Source organism: Xenopus tropicalis, chromosome 6 (assembly GCF_000004195.4).
Source record: "Xenopus tropicalis strain Nigerian chromosome 6, UCB_Xtro_10.0, whole genome shotgun sequence".
Lineage (NCBI taxonomy): Eukaryota > Metazoa > Chordata > Amphibia > Anura > Pipidae > Xenopus > Xenopus tropicalis.
This window is the reverse complement of record NC_030682.2, coordinates 131,401,109-131,422,686: the sequence shown is the minus strand read 5'-3', so window position 1 is coordinate 131,422,686 and position 21,578 is coordinate 131,401,109. Positions and strand designations below refer to the sequence as shown.

The 21,578-nt window shown below is 53.2% G+C and overlaps 1 long non-coding RNA gene across 1 annotated transcript; it reads right to left on the bottom strand.

Annotated features, from left to right (window-relative positions):
- Positions 1–5,346: 5,346 nt before the first annotated feature.
- On the bottom strand, positions 5,347–19,488 carry LOC105947614. Its single transcript, XR_004223209.1, has 3 exons — positions 19,306–19,488; positions 15,979–16,129; positions 5,347–6,292 (listed from the first exon to the last, which is right to left on the bottom strand). It is a non-coding gene; the product is annotated as an uncharacterized LOC105947614 (long non-coding RNA).
- Between the last annotated feature and the right edge of the window lie 2,090 nt (positions 19,489–21,578).

The window sequence follows — 21,578 nt, the reverse complement described above, 5'->3', positions numbered from 1 at the left end:
TCGACCTGCACATTACTAATCCTCTGGTACTCCGGCAGGTCACCCCAGCCCCGGTGGCACCCAGTTGTGTTAGCAGATAAGTGAAAAGGAGCTGCAGTTCCTTTTGACTTTGGGACTGTTGGCTAAGATGAATGGAAGTAGGTAAGTGGCCAAACACAATGCCTGCCCCACCTGCGGTGTCAGACAGGGGTAAGGTATCACAGACGCACCACTAGAGGGGTTGGTACAGGGGCAGCGCCAATGTCAATGGATGGGCTGGGAGAAGGGATTGGCCCTGGGATGATTTAGGTCTGCCTGGGCTATAGGAGTCATTTTTTCGGCCGGCCTACTTCACATGTAACCAAAAGAAAGATTTGGTGCAAAAAGTTGTGTAAACCGATAAGTGTTACTCTTTGTGTGTTCCCTAGGGGAGGAGTGGAACGTGGGTATTGCCCAGGCTTACATCAGCCAAAGCAGTGCATCGCGCTCTCAAAGCATTCTGGGAAAACAGCAGGCTGGGCTTTCATCTATACATAGCCCAATACAGACATAGAACAGAATGCTGAATGATAACCTCGGGCACGTAATATAATAAATCCCCAATGGATTGAAAGCTCTTTGGGCAGGGACCTCCAGTTTGTGGGGCTATATATGACTGGGGTGGGGGCCCCCTGAGGTGGTAGCCCCGGTGGGCCAGGAACCCCAGTCCCACATGCACCCCTATAGGCAGGAATCATGCTTGTAGGAGTGTTCTTCCCCTTTACTTTGTCGACTTTTTCCAGTGCATGGGGGCTTATTTGCCATTATGTCCCTCAATTTCCTACCCATAAAGCTGCTCCTACACCTAATGTGTTCTTACCCCCAAGATATTACTGAATGGAATGACTTATTCGAGCTTATTCTTGCCTACAGCACACAGCAGTCGCGTCTTTCCAGTATCCCAGTACATCAGGCCCCCTGATTGGACTCCCACCTTTCCCCCCCCCTGCAATAAGCAATGCACGTAGCACCTATTACAGCAGGGGTGGCCACACTGTTGATCGCAGTCTACTAGTCAATCCCCAGTGGACTTATGGTGGACCACGTCTAAGCCTTGAAATGCGGAAGTGCAGCGCTTTTATGGGGTACGCAACATAGCGTACGTACACAGGGAGGAGCCAAAGTCGATCATGGCACAAAAAAGTCTGGGCACCCCTGTATTACAGGCTACGCTGGCCCCTTTAGGTGAGACATAAGAACACATTCCTGAATATATTGTATTCATTATTTATGCTTTTTGTCTTGCGTTGTTCCCTGCGTCCTGCCTTGTGCTGCATGAATTAGGGGCACATATATGCAGTGAATGAAGTACCCCCTTTTGTAAAATATAAGGATATTATAAGTAACTGAGGAGTTCCATGACCATATAAAAGCACACGGCTAAGGGTGACCGAGGTGACTTCTAATATCCTTGTATTTTTCAACAGGGATTACTTTATTTGTTATAATACACAAGTTTCAGTGAGTCATATGGCATAATTTACATTACTAAGCAGTGATTATAAGGACATAATTTATATATATATATATAGAAAATAATCATCTGTGGCCAGCACACCCTTCAATGTTTTATCAAAATTTTTTTATTGTAGATATATTGTTAAAACCAACGTTTCGGTCCTTATTAGGACCTTTCTCAAGGATAAAAAAAGCAGGTATGGGATCCCTTATCCGGAAACCTGTTATCCATAGACTCCGTTATAAGCAAGTAATTCTAATTTTTAAAAATGATTCCCTTTTTCTCTGTAATAATAAAACAGTACCTGTACCAACTAAGATATAATTACCCCTTATTGGGGGCAGAACAGCCCTATTGGGTTTATTTAATTGTTAAATGATTCCCTTTTCTCTGTAATAATAAAACAGTACCTGTACTTTATCCCAACTAAGATATAATTACCCCTTATTGGGGGCAGAACAGCCCTATTGGGTTTATTTAATGGTTAAATGATTCCCTTTTCTCTGTAATAATAAAACAGTACCTGTACTTGATCCCAACTAAGATATAATTACCCCTTATTGGGGGCAGAACAGCCCTATTGGGGTTATTTAATGGTTAAATGATTCCCTTTTCTCTGTAATAATAAAACAGTACCTGTACTTGATCCCAACTAAGATATAATTACCCCTTATTGGGGGCAGAACAGCCCTATTGGGTTTATTTAATGGTTAAATGATTCCCTTTTCTCTGTAATAATAAAACAGTACCTGTACTTGATCCCAACTAAGATATAATTAATCCTTATTGGAGGCAAAATAATCCTATTGGGTTTATTTAATATTTAAATGATTTTTAGCAGACTTAAGTTATGGAGATCCAAATTATGGAAAGATCCCTTATCCAGAAAACCCCAGGTCCCGAACATTCTGGATAACAGGTCCCATACCTGTATACAATACTACAATACAATATATATACAATAATATCCCTGCAGTTCTCTATAAGTAAGAAGCCCATTAGCTGAGCCCCGTGCCAAGCCAGACAGTTGTCCTGCTGTGCCTGGGATTTCCCACAGGATGGAGGTGACATTATCCTTTGGAAAGGGAGAGGCTTGCCCAGACATGTTTCTCCCACAGAGGCCCAAACAGCCCCCCCCCCCCCAGCCCAATAAATAGTGATTGTCTATGGCACCTTACAGCAGCCCCTCTGGCATTTGCCTTAACCCACAGATTGCCAGTCCGGGCCCGGTGGGATCACTGTGCAAAAGACTCCTAGGGCAGTTACAGGTGGTGGGAAGTCATATCCTCCATTGGGTTCTAAAGAACCCAGTTCATCTGATCCCTGTGACTGGCTGCCTTCCCCAAGGGCTCATGGGGGTTCATCCTGGTTGTGCGTCTGTTGTCGTTGTTGTTGTGTTTATTCCATTTTGCATTTGTCTCGTGTTTTTGTGGGTTCTGCTTCCAGGAATTTCCATCCAGGCATATTATTATCCTGTATGTCGTGTCTAGACTAACTGCCTGCTCTTGGGCTTATTTACTACTAAGTGCAGGCACATTCCTGTGTGTTGTTTCAGATACAAAACTCCCGTGCTGGTGTCGAATCTTACTATTCGTCTCCTCAGCACCCAGTGACTGTGCCCCCTGGCTCTGCCCGTCTCCCGCTCTCTGTCTTTACTTAATGTCCTCCCGTGTCTCCTCACCCCTTACTGAATGCTCCCACATGGTTCCCCTCACTATGGGTGCTTGTGGGGGGCTTGATTCTGGGGGTGGGGGAGATGTAGGCAACTGTATGTTAAATGTGGACACGTAGGTGCTCAATTTTATAAACATGATTTTATATTGTGTCCTCACTCTCCAATCTATAGCTCCATTATTCCAGGGGATCTCCCTCCTCCAGTCACGCCGAAGATAAGTATAATATAACCACATTGGTGGAGGAGGAGGTTGGGTGGTTGCCAGACAGCCCCTGGGGGAGGCCACGGCAGGGGCCCTTGGGGGATGTGGGGGTGGCAACCCCAGTGGGCCCTGCACAGGGTCTGACTGGGCCCCCGGGAACTGGAAAAAACCTGGCGGCCCGATTCCCACAGGGCTTGGGAGAGGGGTTCGGAGGGGTGGTGGGGGCTCCTGTGGGGGGTGTGAAGATATTGGGGGGTGCAGGGGCCCCTGAGGCTGTAGCACCGGTGGGCCCTGCACACCCCAGTCTGACCCTGCATAAGTCTGCCGGCCATTGGTATTGAGCTCTAGAGAAGTGATGCCAACTGTTAGCACTAATATTTCAGTGGGACAGTGGAGCCCAGGGCTGGTTCTGGGAGATTGGGGTTTTATATCTTTGCTGTTGCTCTGGCAGAGATGCCAACCACAGTGACTGGTAAGGTAGGGGACTGAAATATGTTGTTGTCCCCTCATGGTGTCACAGGAAGTGATGTCATTGTGTAGAAGTGACATAATCTGGGGTCACTGAATGCTTCCTGTGTATGCGTACATTGAATTCAACTACCCTCCCTCCTGCCTGTACCTCCTCCATCTGCCAAATGTATTCTCTCTCCATGGCAAGGTTTTGTGCAACTGCATCCTACCTTCATGCCTAAGTATTGTCCAACACATACATATGTGGGAGGATACATGACATGAAGGGGATGATTTGGGTAGTTTTAATTCAATAATCTACCAACAGCCTTCATCACTTAAGGTGGCCATACACAGGTCGATTGTAGCTGCCGATATTAGGTCCCTTAGATTCGGTAGCTAATTGGCCTGTGTAGAGGCACTAATGACGGGCCTGCCCGAAAGATATCTGGCCTGAAATCGGGCAGATATTGATCTGGCAGGTTAAAAAATTTAGCCGGATCGGGGACCGCATGGGCTTGTTGATGCAGTCCCCAAGCCGACTTTGCATATACGCGTCGTTCTAATTCAATCGTTTGGCCCCAGGGCCAAACAACCAAATTAGCCTGGATTCTCCCGATATCGCCCACCCGTAGATTGGGGATATCAGGAGAAAATCCGCTAGCTTGGCAACATCGCCAAGCGAGCTGATCTTCTCTCGATATCCCCCACCTCAGGTGGCCATACATCTGAACGTGTATGGCCACCTTTAGGGATGCTGCGAGTTGTAGTGCAGCAATAGCTTTAACACTGCGGAAGGCCGGGTGGCTTGGCCCGCCCCTGCTTGGGTGTTTTACTATTATAGTTTATATTTATAGTTTATATAAATAAGCTGCTGTGTAGCCATGGGGGCAGCCATTCAATCTGGAAAAAAGGAGAAATGTCACAGGTTACATAGCAGATAATAGATAAAATAGGTAGAATACAATAGGATTATACAGAGTTTACCTATTATCTGCTATGTAACCTGTGCCTTTTCTCCCTTTTTTCCAGCTAATTTATATAAACTATAGAAGTCTCACTGAAGCGAACACAAAACTTTGACCAATGCAGGGCAGCAGTACAGTATAATTTAACTGATACACTTTCATTTTTTGGTGTTACTTTTCCTTTAATTTGGATGTGTTACAAGTAGAGGGCAGCAGAGATTTTGCTCCATGCGAGCTCCACTCTGCTTCCATAGACTGTTGTGTAATCCCTTGTGTAATATCAAATGCAGGTTCTTATTTTCCTGTAAAGCTGATTGTATAACATGAAAGCACTGGGGGCGGTGGGGTGGGAGGTGGCAGGTTCTTTCCACAGCCTCTCTTTGAATGCACGCAGACCAGACTGCCAGCTATTTGGGGCTCTGATGGGTGGAGAGGGTCACATATTTGCCAGCCAAGGGGAGGGAGTGCAGAAGTAGTGGTCTGAGCATTCTTTCTGTAATACTCAATATATCCTTGCTGCTACTCTGTGCCAATGGACAAATACAGTGTAAACACTTCTTTTATTAACCCCCAGGGGTATATTTATTCGGCAGGAATTCCACCTTCTTTAGGTGCTGCTTTGGGTTATTAATGTCCAGAGTGAATGCAGAAAAGCCACTTTTAGTGGAAATAAAATGTTGACTACAGTAGGAGGATTGCAAGTTATACATGTATATGTAGAGATTTCTAACGCCATCCCTGACAGTCAAGTAACTTTACTGAGACTTGAATAAACCCCACCCCTGAGGAACTTGCCAGATGATATTGGGCACTGAGCGGCTTGCAGGAACAATTGGCGGCATGGGGAGGGAGCCGGTGCAGAGGTTGGTCCCCAGTCTGTGCCTTGTGCAATATGAAAAATGGTGCCATTCCTGCCTCGAGGCATGGTGAAATCCTTGCCCAAGGCAACACTTAATCATGGGTAGTAAAACGCTATCCCTGGTGACTTTAATAGCTGATTTTTTTCTAAAAGTATAGGTTCGGTTATTCTATTGCACTTATGATGCCCCCTTTGCCCTGGCCCAAGAGCGTTGGGCACGGGTGGTGTGTTGTTGGGTGGCTCTGGGTGGGCCGTATCAGGCAGGATTTCATCCAGAAACTTCCTTAGTAAAATATAGTTAGTAAATAGTAAAACTATTGGCTGAAACCACAAACTGGTTGGTTTTCAAGCAATAATTCCCAATGCAGGTTGCCCCAACCCACTGCCCACTGATGTCCAAGACAAATGCTGGCAATCAAATCACATTCTGTGCCATAAGCCTAATTGTATTGTGTTTTTAATACAAATGTATCCATATTATTGTAAGGATGTTTACTCACATATTGCGGAGCCACCAATATTCTGCAGCAAAGAGCTTGAGTATATTTAGAAAAGGCACAAAACTGTTTTTCTCTACAACTAAAACCACAGAATATAATGGGGGTTGTTATGATGGGAAGAGCATCTTGTTCCATGTTTCCTCAAAATTCCTCTCGAATTCCTAGAAATAGTAGGCAGAAAAAAAAGTGAGTGAAACAAGGCAGCCCTATGTCCGTAGGCATGGAAAACAAGGAGCGAGCTGCAGTGAGATCATTTGGCTTTATGAGAGGCATTGGGCAGTGTGCAGGCATGGGGCGGGGGCTGCCCCGGTATAAGAGGCATTGGGCAGTGTGCAGGCATGGGGCGGGGGCTGCCCCGGTATAAGAGGCATTGGGCAGTGTGCAGGCATGGGGCGGGGGCTGCCCCGGTATAAGAGGCATTGGGCAGTGTGCAGGCATGGGGCGGGGGCTGCCCCGGTATAAGAGGCATTGGGCAGTGTGCAGGCATGGGGCGGGGGCTGCCCCGGTATAAGAGGCATTGGGCAGTGTGCAGGCATGGGGCGGGGGCTGCCCCGGTATAAGAGGCATTGGGCAGTGTGCAGGCATGGGCCGGGGGCTGCCCCAGTATAAGAGGCATTGGGCAGTGAGCAGGCATGGGCCGGGGGCTGCCCCAGTATAAGAGGCATTGGGCAGTGAGCAGGCATGGGCTGGGGGCTGCCCCAGTATAAGAGGCATTGGGCGGTGTACAGGCATGGGCCGGGGGCTGCCCCAGTGTAAGAGGCATTGCCCAGTGAGCAGGCATGGGCCAGGGGCTGCCCCAGTATAAGAGGCATTGGGCAGTGTGCAGGCATGGGGCGGGGGCTGCCCCGGTATAAGAGGCATTGGGCAGTGTGCAGGCATGGGCTGGGGGCTGCCCCAGTATAAGAGGCATTGGGCAGTGTGCAGGCATGGGCCGGGGGCTGCCCCAGTGTAAGAGGCATTGCCCAGTGAGCAGGCATGGGCCGGGGGCTGCCCCAGTATAAGAGGCATTGGGCAGTGTGCAGGCATGGGCCGGGGGCTGCCCCAGTATAAGAGGCATTGCCCAGTGTGCAGGCATGGGCCGGGGGCTGCCCCAGTATTAGAGGCATTGGGCGATGTACAGGCATGGGCCGGGGGCTGCCCCAGTGTAAGAGGCATTGCCCAGTGAGCAGGCATGGGCCGGGGGCTGCCCCAGTATAAGAGGCATTGGGCAGTGTGCAGGCATGGGCTGGGGGCTGCCCCGTATAAGAGGCATTGCCCAGTGAGCAGGCATGGGCCGGGGGCTGCCCCAGTATAAGAGGCATTGGGCAGTGTGCAGGCATGGGCTGGGGGCTGCCCCGTATAAGAGGCATTGCCCAGTGAGCAGGCATGGGCCGGGGGCTGCCCCAGTATAAGAGGCATTGGGCAGTGTGCAGGCATGGGGCGGGGGCTGCCCCAGTATAAGAGGCATTGGGCGATGTACAGGCATGGGCCGGGGGCTGCCCCAGTGTAAGAGGCATTGCCCAGTGAGCAGGCATGGGCCGGGGGCTGCCCCAGTATAAGAGGCATTGGGCAGTGTGCAGGCATGGGCCGGGGGCTGCTTCAGTATAAGAGGCATTGCCCAGTGAGCAGGCATGGGCCGGGGGCTGCCCCAGTATAAGAGGCATTGGGCAGTGTGCAGGCATGGGCCGGGGGCTGCTTCAGTATAAGAGGCATTTTGCAGTGAGCAGGCATGGGCCGGGGGCTGCTCCAGTATAAGAGGCATTGGGCAGTGTGCAGGCATGGGCCGGGGGCTGCCCCAGTATAAGAGGCATTGGGCAGTGTGCAGGCATGGGCCAGGGGCTGCCCCAGTGTAAGAGGCATTGCCCAGTGAGCAGGCATGGGCCGGGGGCTGCCCCAGTGTAAGAGGCATTGCCCAGTGAGCAGGCATGGGCTGGGGGCGGCCCCAGTATAAGAGGCATTGGGCAGTGTGCAGGCATGGGCCGGGGGCTGCTCCAGTATAAGAGGCATTGGGCAGTGAGCAGGCATGGGCCGGGGGCTGCCCCAGTATAAGAGGCATTGGGCAGTGTGCAGGCATGGGCCGGGGGCTGCTCCAGTATAAGAGGCATTGGGCAGTGAGCAGGCATGGGCCGGGGGCTGCCCCAGTATAAGAGGCATTGGGCAGTGTGCAGGCATGGGCTGCTCCAGTATAAGAGGCATTGGGCAGTGAGCAGGCATGGGCCGGGGGCTGCTCCAGTATAAGAGGCATTGGGCAGTGAGCAGGCATGGGCCGGGGGCTGCCCCAGTATAAGAGGCATTGGGCAGTGTGCAGGCATGGGCCGGGGGCTGCTCCAGTATAAGAGGCATTGGGCAGTGAGCAGGCATGGGCCGGGGGCTGCTCCAGTATAAGAGGCATTGGGCAGTGAGCAGGCATGGGCCGAGGGGTGGCCCCAGTATAAGAGGCATTGGGCAGTGTGCAGGCATGGGCCGGGGGCTGCCCCAGTATAAGAGGCATTGGGCAGTGTGCAGGCATGGGCCGGGGGCTGCTCCAGTATAAGAGGCATTGGGCAGTGAGCAGGCATGGGCCGGGGGCTGCTCCAGTATAAGAGGCATTGGGCGGTGTGCAGGCATGGGCCGGGGGCTGCCCCAGTATAAGAGGCATTGGGCAGTGTGCAGGCATGGGCCGGGGGCTGCCCCAGTATAAGAGGCATTGGGCAGTGTGCAGGCATGGGCTGGGGGCTGCCCCAGTATAAGAGGCATTGGGCGGTGTGCAGGCATGGGCCGGGGGCTGCCCCAGTATAAGAGGCATTGGGCAGTGAGCAGGCATGGGCCGGGGGCTGCCCCAGTATAAGAGGCATTGGGCAGTGAGCAGGCATGGGCTGGGGGCTGCCCCAGTATAAGAGGCATTGCCCAGTGTGCAGGCATGGGCCGGGGGCTGCCCCAGTGTAAGAGGCATTGCCCAGTGAGCAGGCATGGGCTGCCCCAGTTTAAGAGGCATTGGGCAGTGTGCAGGCATGGGCTGGGGGCTGCCCCAGTGTAAGAGGCATTGCCCAGTGAGCAGGCATGGGCTGGGGGCGGCCCCAGTATAAGAGGCATTGGGCAGTGTGCAGGCATGGGCCGGGGGCTGCCCCAGTGTAAGAGGCATTGCCCAGTGAGCAGGCATGGGCTGCTCCAGTATAAGAGGCATTGGGCAGTGAGCAGGCATGGGCCGGGGGCTGCCCCAGTGTAAGAGGCATTGCCCAGTGAGCAGGCATGGGCCGGGGGCTGCCCCAGTATAAGAGGCATTGGGCAGTGTGCAGGCATGGGCCGGGGGCTGCTCCAGTATAAGAGGCATTGGGCAGTGAGCAGGCATGGGCCGGGGGCTGCCCCAGTATAAGAGGCATTGGGCAGTGTGCAGGCATGGGCTGCTCCAGTATAAGAGGCATTGGGCAGTGAGCAGGCATGGGCCGGGGGCTGCTCCAGTATAAGAGGCATTGGGCAGTGAGCAGGCATGGGCCGGGGGCTGCCCCAGTATAAGAGGCATTGGGCAGTGTGCAGGCATGGGCCGGGGGCTGCTCCAGTATAAGAGGCATTGGGCAGTGAGCAGGCATGGGCCGGGGGCTGCTCCAGTATAAGAGGCATTGGGCAGTGAGCAGGCATGGGCCGAGGGGTGGCCCCAGTATAAGAGGCATTGGGCAGTGTGCAGGCATGGGCCGGGGGCTGCCCCAGTATAAGAGGCATTGGGCAGTGAGCAGGCATGGGCCGGGGGCTGCTCCAGTATAAGAGGCATTGGGCAGTGAGCAGGCATGGGCCGAGGGGTGGCCCCAGTATAAGAGGCATTGGGCAGTGTGCAGGCATGGGCCGGGGGCTGCCCCAGTATAAGAGGCATTGGGCAGTGAGCAGGCATGGGCCGGGGGCTGCTCCAGTATAAGAGGCATTGGGCAGTGAGCAGGCATGGGCCGGGGGCTGCCCCAGTATAAGAGGCATTGGGCAGTGTGCAGGCATGGGCCGGGGGCTGCTCCAGTATAAGAGGCATTGGGCAGTGAGCAGGCATGGGCCGGGGGCTGCTCCAGTATAAGAGGCATTGGGCAGTGAGCAGGCATGGGCCGAGGGGTGGCCCCAGTATAAGAGGCATTGGGCAGTGTGCAGGCATGGGCCGGGGGCTGCCCCAGTATAAGAGGCATTGGGCAGTGAGCAGGCATGGGCCGGGGGCTGCTCCAGTATAAGAGGCATTGGGCAGTGAGCAGGCATGGGCCGAGGGGTGGCCCCAGTATAAGAGGCATTGGGCAGTGTGCAGGCATGGGCCGGGGGCTGCCCCAGTATAAGAGGCATTGGGCAGTGAGCAGGCATGGGCCGGGGGCTGCTCCAGTATAAGAGGCATTGGGCGGTGTGCAGGCATGGGCCGGGGGCTGCTCCAGTATAAGAGGCATTGGGCAGTGTGCAGGCATGGGCTGGGGGCTGCTCCAGTATAAGAGGCATTGGGCGGTGTGCAGGCATGGGCCGGGGGCTGCCCCAGTATAAGAGGCATTGGGCAGTGTGCAGGCATGGGCTGGGGGCTGCCCCAGTATAAGAGGCATTGGGCGGTGTGCAGGCATGGGCCGGGGGCTGCCCCAGTATAAGAGGCATTGGGCGGTGTGCAGGCATGGGCTGGGGGCTGCCCCAGTATAAGAGGCATTGGGCGGTGTGCAGGCATGGGCTGGGGGCTGCCCCAGTATAAGAGGCATTGGGCGGTGTGCAGGCATGGGCTGGGGGCTGCCCCAGTATAAGAGGCATTGGGCGGTGTGCAGGCATGGGCTGGGGGCTGCCCCAGTATAAGAGGCATTGGGCAGTGAGCAGGCATGGGCCGGGGGCTGCCCCAGTATAAGAGGCATTGGGCAGTGAGCAGGCATGGGCTGGGGGCTGCCCCAGTATAAGAGGCATTGCCCAGTGTGCAGGCATGGGCCGGGGGCTGCCCCAGTGTAAGAGGCATTGCCCAGTGAGCAGGCATGGGCTGCCCCAGTATAAGAGGCATTGGGCAGTGTGCAGGCATGGGCTGGGGGCTGCCCCAGTATAAGAGGCATTGGGCAGTGTGCAGGCATGGGCTGGGGGCTGCCCCAGTATAAGAGGCATTGGGCAGTGTGCAGGCATGGGCCGGGGGCTGCCCCAGTATAAGAGGCATTGGGCGGTGTGCAGGCATGGGCCGGGGGCTGCCCCAGTATAAGAGGCATTGGGCGGTGTGCAGGCATGGACTGGGGGCTGCCCCGGTATAAGAGGCATTGGGAGGTATGCAGGCATGGGCCGGGGGCTGCCCCAGTATATGAGGCATTGGGCAGTGAGCAGGCATGGGCTGGGGGCTGCCCCAGTATAAGAGGCATTGGGTGGTATGCAGGCATGGGCCGGGGGCTGCCCCAGTATATGAGGCATTGGGCAGTGAGCAGGCATGGGCCGGGGGCTGCCCCAGTATAAGAGGCATTGGGCGGTGAGCAGGCATGGGCTGGGGGCTGCCCCAGTATAAGAGGCATTGGGCGGTATGCAGGCATGGGCCGGGGGCTGCCCCAGTATAAGAGGCATTGGGCAGTGAGCAGGCATGGGCTGGGGGCTGCCCCAGTATATGAGGCATTGGGCAGTGAGCAGGCATGGGCTGGGGGCTGCCCCAGTATAAGAGGCATTGAGTGGTGTGCAGGCATGGGCCGGGGGCTGCCCCAGTATAAGAGGCATTGGGCAGTGTGCAGGCATGGGCCGGGGGCTGCCCCAGTATAAGAGGCATTGGGCAGTGTGCAGGCATGGGCTGGGGGCTGCCCCAGTATAAGAGGCATTGGGTGGTGTGCAGGCATGGGCCGGGGGCTGCCCCAGTATAAGAGGCATTGGGTGGTGTGCAGGCATGGGCCGGGGGCTGCCTCAGTATAAGAGGCATTGGGCAGTGTGCAGGCATTGGCCGGGGGCTGCCCCAGTATAAGAGGCATTGGGCAGTGAGCAGGCATGGGCCGGGGGCTGCCTCAGTATAAGAGGCATTGGGCAGTGAGCAGGCATGGGCCGGGGGCTGCCCCAGTATAAGAGGCATTGGGCAGTGAGCAGGCATGGGCCCGGGGCTGCCCCAGTATAAGAGGCATTGGGCAGTGAGCAGGCATGGGCCGGGGGCTGCCCCAGTATAAGAGGCATTGGGCAGTGAGCAGGCATGGGCTGGGGGCTGCCCCAGTATAAGAGGCATTGGGCGGTGTGCAGGCATGGGCCGGGGGCTGCCCCAGTATAAGAGGCATTGGGCGGTGTGCAGGCATGGGCTGGGGGCTGCCCCAGTATAAGAGGCATTGGGCAGTGTGCAGGCATGGGGCGGGGGCTGCCCCAGTATAAGAGGCATTGGGCGGTGTGCAGGCATGGGCCGGGGGCTGCCCCAGTATAAGAGGCATTGGGCAGTGTGCAGGCATGGGCTGGGGGCTGCCCCAGTATAAGAGGCATTGGGCGGTGTGCAGGCATGGGCCGGGGGCTGCCCCAGTATAAGAGGCATTGGGCGGTATGCAGGCATGGGCCGGGGGCTGCCCCAGTATAAGAGGCATTGGGCAGTGTGCAGGCATGGACTGGGGGCTGCCCCGGTATAGGAGGCATTGGGAGGTATGCAGGCATGGGCCGGGGGCTGCCCCAGTATAAGAGGCATTGGGCGGTGTGCAGGCATGGGCCGGGGGCTGCCCCAGTATAAGAGGCATTGGGCAGTGTGCAGGCATGGGCTGGGGGCTGCCCCAGTATAAGAGGCATTGGGCGGTGTGCAGGCATGGGCCGGGGGCTGCCCCAGTATAAGAGGCATTGGGCAGTGTGCAGGCATGGGCTGGGGGCTGCCCCAGTATAAGAGGCATTGGGCGGTGTGCAGGCATGGGCCGGGGGCTGCCCCAGTATAAGAGGCATTGGGCGGTGTGCAGGCATGGACTGGGGGCTGCCCCGGTATAAGAGGCATTGGGAGGTATGCAGGCATGGGCCGGGGGCTGCCCCAGTATATGAGGCATTGGGCAGTGAGCAGGCATGGGCTGGGGGCTGCCCCAGTATAAGAGGCATTGGGTGGTATGCAGGCATGGGCCGGGGGCTGCCCCAGTATATGAGGCATTGGGCAGTGAGCAGGCATGGGCCGGGGGCTGCCCCAGTATAAGAGGCATTGGGCGGTATGCAGGCATGGGCTGGGGGCTGCCCCAGTATATGAGGCATTGGGCAGTGAGCAGGCATGGGCTGGGGGCTGCCCCAGTATATGAGGCATTGGGCAGTGAGCAGGCATGGGCTGGGGGCTGCCCCAGTATATGAGGCATTGGGCAGTGAGCAGGCATGGGCCGGGGGCTGCCCCAGTATAAGAGGCATTGGGCGGTATGCAGGCATGGGCCGGGGGCTGCCCCAGTATAAGAGGCATTGGGCAGTGAGCAGGCATGGGCTGGGGGCTGCCCCAGTATAAGAGGCATTGGGCAGTGAGCAGGCATGGGCTGGGGGCTGCCCCAGTATATGAGGCATTGGGCAGTGAGCAGGCATGGGCTGGGGGCTGCCCCAGTATAAGAGGCATTGAGTGGTGTGCAGGCATGGGCCGGGGGCTGCCCCAGTATAAGAGGCATTGGGCAGTGAGCAGGCATGGGCCGGGGGCTGCCCCAGTATAAGAGGCATTGGGCAGTGAGCAGGCATGGGCTGGGGGCTGCCCCAGTATATGAGGCATTGGGCAGTGAGCAGGCATGGGCCGGGGGCTGCCCCAGTATAAGAGGCATTGGGCGGTATGCAGGCATGGGCCGGGGGCTGCCCCAGTATAAGAGGCATTGGGCAGTGAGCAGGCATGGGCTGGGGGCTGCCCAGTATAAGAGGCATTGGGCAGTGAGCAGGCATGGGCTGGGGGCTGCCCCAGTATATGAGGCATTGGGCAGTGAGCAGGCATGGGCTGGGGGCTGCCCCAGTATAAGAGGCATTGAGTGGTGTGCAGGCATGGGCCGGGGGCTGCCCCAGTATAAGAGGCATTGGGCAGTGTGCAGGCATGGGCCGGGGGCTGCCCCAGTATAAGAGGCATTGGGCGGTGTGCAGGCATGGGCCGGGGGCTGCCCCAGTATAAGAGGCATTGGGCAGTGAGCAGGCATGGGCCGGGGGCTGCCCCAGTATAAGAGGCATTGGGCAGTGAGCAGGCATGGGCTGGGGGCTGCCCCAGTATAAGAGGCATTGGGCGGTGTGCAGGCATGGGCCGGGGGCTGCCCCAGTATAAGAGGCATTGGGCGGTGTGCAGGCATAGGCTGGGGGCTGCCCCAGTATAAGAGGCATTGGGCAGTGTGCAGGCATGGGGCGGGGGCTGCCCCAGTATAAGAGGCATTGGGCGGTGTGCAGGCATGGGCCGGGGGCTGCCCCAGTATAAGAGGCATTGGGCAGTGTGCAGGCATGGGCTGGGGGCTGCCCCAGTATAAGAGGCATTGGGCGGTGTGCAGGCATGGGCCGGGGGCTGCCCCAGTATAAGAGGCATTGGGCGGTATGCAGGCATGGGCCGGGGGCTGCCCCAGTATAAGAGGCATTGGGCAGTGTGCAGGCATGGACTGGGGGCTGCCCCAGTATAAGAGGCATTGGGAGGTATGCAGGCATGGGCCGGGGGCTGCCCCAGTATAAGAGGCATTGGGCGGTGTGCAGGCATGGGCCGGGGGCTGCCCCAGTATAAGAGGCATTGGGCAGTGTGCAGGCATGGGGCGGGGGCTGCCCCAGTATAAGAGGCATTGGGCGGTGTGCAAGCATGGGCCGGGGGCTGCCCCAGTATAAGAGGCATTGGGCAGTGTGCAGGCATGGGCTGGGGGCTGCCCCAGTATAAGAGGCATTGGGCGGTGTGCAGGCATGGGCCGGGGGCTGCCCCAGTATAAGAGGCATTGGGCGGTGTGCAGGCATGGACTGGGGGCTGCCCCGGTATAAGAGGCATTGGGAGGTATGCAGGCATGGGCCGGGGGCTGCCCCAGTATATGAGGCATTGGGCAGTGAGCAGGCATGGGCTGGGGGCTGCCCCAGTATAAGAGGCATTGGGTGGTATGCAGGCATGGGCCGGGGGCTGCCCCAGTATATGAGGCATTGGGCAGTGAGCAGGCATGGGCCGGGGGCTGCCCCAGTATAAGAGGCATTGGGCGGTATGAAGGCATGGGCCGGGGGCTGCCCCAGTATAAGAGGCATTGGGCAGTGAGCAGGAATGGGCTGGGGGCTGCCCCAGTATATGAGGCATTGGGCAGTGAGCAGGCATGGGCTGGGGGCTGCCCCAGTATAAGAGGCATTGAGTGGTGTGCAGGCATGGGCCGGGGGCTGCCCCAGTATAAGAGGCATTGGGCAGTGAGCAGGCATGGGCCGGGGGCTGCCCCAGTATAAGAGGCATTGGGCGGTGTGCAGGCATGGGCCGGGGGCTGCCCCAGTATAAGAGGCATTGGGCGGTGTGCAGGCATGGGCCGGTGGCTGCCCCAGTATAAGAGGCATTGCCCAGTGAGCAGGCATGGGCCGGGGGCTGCCCCAGTATAAGAGGCATTGGGCAGTGAGCAGGCATGGGCCGGGGGCTGCCCCAGTATAAGAGGCAATGGGCAGTGAGCAGGCATGGGCTGGGGCTGCTCTTGTGTCTGTGGCAATTGCAAAGCTTAAACAGGTGAAGAAATTTAATTTTCCCCCTAGGTTTGAGGCTACTGGAAGTGCCACAAAAGGGGGCAGTGAGCAACATGTTGCCACTGGTTAGGGATCAATTATTTAGGCTTTTCAAACAGGGGTTACCAGTAAGAGTCCAGCATATATTGGGGGGCCCAACAAGACTTTATATAAAAATAAGGACCTGCAGAACCTGCTTGATCAGTTTATTGGTCTCTGAATGTATAATAATGAAAGTTAGTGAATAAACTGGGGAAAGGCCTTGCATTGAGACCAGTGGAACAATCATCACAACGTATGAATGTATGAATATACACTATGAATGTTCACTTACAAGAACTGAGTTGGGGGATCTTCCTGCCATACAAACATTGCTTCTTCCCACAGTCGGGCTACTTATAGTGCTTGTGGCCTGCAGTCAATTGCAATGAATCATCCTTCTCCAGCCACAAGCTGACAGTGCGTTATGGCTCAACTCTGACTCACTGGTACACAAAGAGAAAGAAGGAAATGTCGAAGAAACATATATATTTTTTATATAAACCTATTCCAGTCTTTATATTTGTGTAACCCTTATCGAATATATATGTCATACCAGTTTCCCAATGGCACAAATAATCAGTGGCCTGGCCATTTGGCAGAGGCTGGGCGCTGTTGCTGGGAGAACTTGACGTCAGTGGTTAGTGTGTGGTGGAGCTTTGTGTTTCTTCTTCCGCTGTCTCACTGTCTCTCACTGAGACTGCCATGTGCTGTGCTAGGCAAGCTGTGGGCTGAGATAAGTGCTGCCGGGGAGAGAACATTGTATAAAACCATCTGTTCCCTATAGAACACAGGCAGCAAAATCTAATAACAGTGGGTGCTCTTTGGTCATATTATGGTTTGGGGATTTCAGCTTGGCCATGATAGGGATTTATAGCCTACATGCAGCCATTTGTACGAAATGGACCTCAAGCGGCATGAACTTCCCTAGGGGTGAGTTAGGGCAGGATTTGAGGGCTTCTGACTTTTTGTTGCACTTTCAGGCAAACTCAAACCCTGAGGAACAGAGGGCAATTCGGTCATCGAGTGGTGCTGGGGGTCAGATGATGGGCGAGGGCACACAGCCAGGAACAGATTAGAATGAAAGGAAAATCCAGGCACAGATGTCTACACCCAGCCCACCAAAAGCCTTTCCTTACAAGGGTCAGTCTGCCAATGGCAGCTACTTGGATTCTTCAGTAGACAGTATTGGTCAAGGAATAGGACAACCTGGCACCCCTGATGCCCTACTTTGCCTCACTTTGCATGTAAACTGGATCATTGTCACACAATAATCTTCCCATCTATAGGTCAGTAATCACAATACCGTAATTAGAGAGTGCTTTGGGGGTCACCCTGCCATTGTATTTGTCATTAGAAGGAAAAACAAGAGAATAATTACTGTATAACTAAAGTTACTGGGTCTCAGTTTAGGGTCCCAAAAAGCCTCAACGACTCTGCACATAGCGCTCCTTAGTCAGGACCCACACAGGGCATCAGGAGATGCTGGGAGATAATATGAAGCAAAATACTGATTGAAGGTCTGTCCTGGCCCCCTTTCTGGCAGCCCTCTGCTATGCCTATAACCAAATAATAATATTTTTCATCATAGTTTTTGTGCCTTTCTGAGCATATAAACAGGTTTGTGGACAGCTTAGGGCAGCCGTTCCATTAGGGAGTGAATGTAAATCAAACCCAACCTAATTTCTCCCTGTGGAATATCTAATTCCTATGGAACTGGTATCCAGAGAGAGGAAGGCGAGGGTTGTGAGACAGGCCATTCAGGCTGCTCCCCCACAGCACTCCCCTCAACACACCCCTCTGCACACCCACCTTTCCCATGTGCATTCACTTAGTTGTGAGCAGGAAACAACGTGACCCTCAGAAATACGCAGAGTGTATATGAAACACACCAAGGGATTTACAAAAGGGCTGAGTGCAAAATCTATAAATATTTATCTCAAATGCCTCCTCTTACTTATCTTATATGTCAGGTACCTGGTTCTGTATGAGCCCAAACAAGGGTAGAACCTGTGCTCAAATGGGATCAGCATACCACTCTCTCAGCTACTGCACTCTAACAGGCTGTAAGAAACCTATGTACAATGACCTAATGATGTTTTAGTGCCCGCAAACCTGCGTAAGGAGGGAGTGTCACAGCACCCTACAGCCCTATAACCCATATGTAATAAAAGGCACTAAGTTTGCCCAGGGGTAGTAACCCATAGCAACCAATAAGTTGTTTGCTTTTACACAGGTGACTAAATGCTGACTGATTGTTATGGGTAACTGCTCCTGGGCAAACTTAGTGTCTTTTATTATATAACCCTAATATTTAACTTCTGTTTAAAGCTGCTATAGGCACAACTGTGCACACTGCTAGGTACAAGCACTATGTGTATTAAGGTGGCCATATACTATAAGATCCATGGATCTTTCCCCCCTTATATGCCCACCTAAGATGGGTGATATTGTGCTAATCCAATCGGTTGGTCCTAGGGTCAAACAGTCGATATACAATGACAAGAATAAGAGCTGTTGGAGCATCGGCTCATTGGTGCAGTCCTCAACCTGATGTGAAAATTAATCCTGCCCTATTAACATCTGCGCGATGTTCCACCATGTATCCATTGGTTTGGCCTGTCGGAGAGCCCCCCAAACATGGGCAGATAAGCTACTCAATCAGCAGCTTAAATCTGCCTGTGTATGGCCACTTTACATCATGACTGGTGCAATTTTATATATATTTATATATATATACACCTGTATATACACACACACTAACACATGTTCTGTACTATCAAAATGCGTGGCGTGTTGATTAAAATAATCCCCGATGGCAGGGCATTGCCTTGGGGGTCTGAGGTAAACTCCAGCACTTTAGCTTTCAGATTCCTCGGCACTTATACAACAGACCCCATGTGCTTTATGTGTATTTGGTGACCCTCTGCCCTTTCATGGCGCAGAGCCCTACAGGAATGCCAGAAATGCAGCAAACCTCTGCAATACTGCTCATTACTGCCCATTCTGGGTACATGGGTGGGACTGTACTTTATACATTTTTAACTGCAAACTAAGTGAGGATATTTTTATATCCCCTTTAATAAGAACATTGGACCATGTTCTCTTTGCGGGCACACAGCAACGTTCTTCTTTCCCCCACAATGCAGTGAGAGAGAATTTTCTCATTGGTTCAGTTCAAATGGTGTAATAGCTTTTGGGCATGGCTCTGGAAACTCCAGCCCCATTGGGGTGCTTCCACAATTAGTTTGGTGTTGTTTCATTTATGAGGTAGTATCAATCTCATTGCTGCCACTTGGGGGCTTCATGTTGGATTCACTAATCCTCCTTTTTACACTTTGGTGGTTTAAGTAATAAGCAGATAATAAGAACCCACCTTAAATTGTACCAAACCATCCCTAAAGCTGGCCATACACACACTAATAGTGTAATAAATAATGTAACCCCCCTGGTGTAAAATATGAGATTTTTAAATAATCTTGAAGTTCTATGACCTGTATGAAAGCACTTGGCCTTTGACATTGTGCCTTTATAGGTTTATGGAACTTGTTGGTGACTTGTAGTATTTTACAATAGGGAGTATATTATTCACTGTATACTTAGGAAGGAAGCTACAGCAAACCTGGACAAGCAGATTTATCACATCAGAAATCCCCAGTGAGAGTTGGAGAGTCAGAAGAGCTGGAAGAGTGCTGGAAAACCGCGGTGTTGGAAAAACAAATCAAGGAAATAATTACTCCCTGGAAAGAAACGAAAGGAGTAAAGATAACGTTAAGTTGTTTTGGTCACATAATGCAAAGGCGGGACTCACTAGGGAAGGGGACGTGAGAGGCTCTAATGGACCAGACAGCAAGAGTTCTGAGTAGTAGTTGCTAATACACAGGGCTGGTGTGCTAAAGTCTATGGAATCATGCAGGGTCTGGATTCAAGGTGCCATCAAGCAGATCATACAGTATGGCAGGCCTATAGAGACCCATCGGGCCAGGACCACATCAACACACCAATGCAATCTGTTTCTTGACTGGATTTTCAAACCTGCTTGATAAATATTTGGCCTATTTCTAGCCATATATTGATCAGACAGGCCCACAGGCTCCATAGATGGGTCAATAATATGCCAAATTGGGGCTTTTATTGTTTTGTGTATGGCCAGCTGAAGGCTGCACAAGGAGCATTCTACAGTAAACCCTACAGGAATCCCATTTTCTACTCCCTTTAATTCTGTAAACATAAGCCAGTACCTTGTGTTTGATCGTAGCTAAACTGCATAATCCATATGGTGGACAATCCTATTGGGGTTGTAATATTTAAATATGTTATTATTATTAACAAGTATTTATAAAGCACCAACATATTCCATAGCGCTGTACAATAAGTGGGTTTATACACTGAACATAAAGAATTACATACAAAGCTACCGATAACCAATACAAGATGGCCCTCAAAAGAGCTTTCAGTCTATAAGGAGAGGAGGTTGAGACACAAGGTGTTGGAATGGGAAAGATTAGGGTGAGAGATGTAGCACAGGGTATTGCTTTAGGGCGAAGACACATGCAGCAATTAGTAGCCATGATTTTTTAAAAAGCTGTGGCGACAAACCTATGGCAGGAAAGTCGCCATGATTACTCACCGCGACTAATCACACAATGTTTCTTAATCGCACCATGTCTACCCTTAAAGGAGAAGGAAAGTCTAAGTCACTTGGGGGTGCCAAAAATGTTAGGCACCCCCAAGTGACTTTAATCGCTTACCTTGTACCCCGGGCTGGTGCCCCTATACAGAGAGAAGAGCACGAGCCCGGGTTAGCAGCGATCGCTTCTTACTTCCTGAACAATCGCGCGCGCATGCGCAGTAGAGTGAATAGTGGAACTTTGAACAGAGAAGTCGGCTTTTCACTCTACTGCGCATGCGTTTGTCCGGGGCAATTGGCTGCAGCGCAAGCAGGAAGGAGGAAGCGCTCTCGACAGGTACCCCGGGCTGGTGCTGTTTTCTCCTAACAGGGGCACCAGCCTGGGGTACAAGGTAAGCGATTTAAGTCACTTGGGGGTGCCTAACATTTTGGCACCCCCAAGTGACTTAGCCTTTCCTTGTCCTTTAATGAGGGTAGTTCTATAAATAAATGCTTTTTAAGAGAACTTTTAAGGCTGTGACACATGGGGAGAATAGTCGCCCGCAACAAATCTCCCTTGTCACGGGTGACTAATCTCCCCAAAATGGCATCCCACTGGCGAAAATACAAATACCTGGTTCCTCTCAAGGCAAGACACACAGAGCTACTTAGTAGCAGCTACTTGTCACGGACAGAATTGCCAGAAAATACCCTGCCATAGACAATACTGAGAATTACCTCTGCTAAAACACAGGTAGAGACAATTATCAGTAAATGACCAGCATTGTCTAGTTTTGTAGCAAAGACACGTCTGTCTTCACCCCTAAAGGAAGGAAGATTGGGAGAAAGTCATACAGAATGCGGGAGAGAATTCTAGAGAAGGGGTACAGCAAAATCTTAAATGCGAATGTGTGAGAAGGTAATGAGCGAGGAGTTGAGGAGCAGGTCAGTAGTGGAGCGTAACAAACTGTTTTGTTGGTACAGAGATGTAGGGTGGGGCAGAGCTGTGAACTGCTTTCAATGTGAGGGTCATTCGTTTGAAATTTATTCTGGATGGTAGTGGAAACCAGTGCAGGGACTGGCGGAGTGGCACGGCTAAGGGAGGAGCTCTTGCTGAAGTGTAATTTTTAATAGCCTGGTGCTCCTAATTAAGAAAGACCTCTTATATGGAAAACCGAAGCATCCCAGGTAATAGATCCTGTACCTGTTTTCATTTTGCAGTAAGGGCAGTGACACACTGGGAGATTAGTTGCCGCAATGCTATCCCACCGGTGCGACTAATCTCC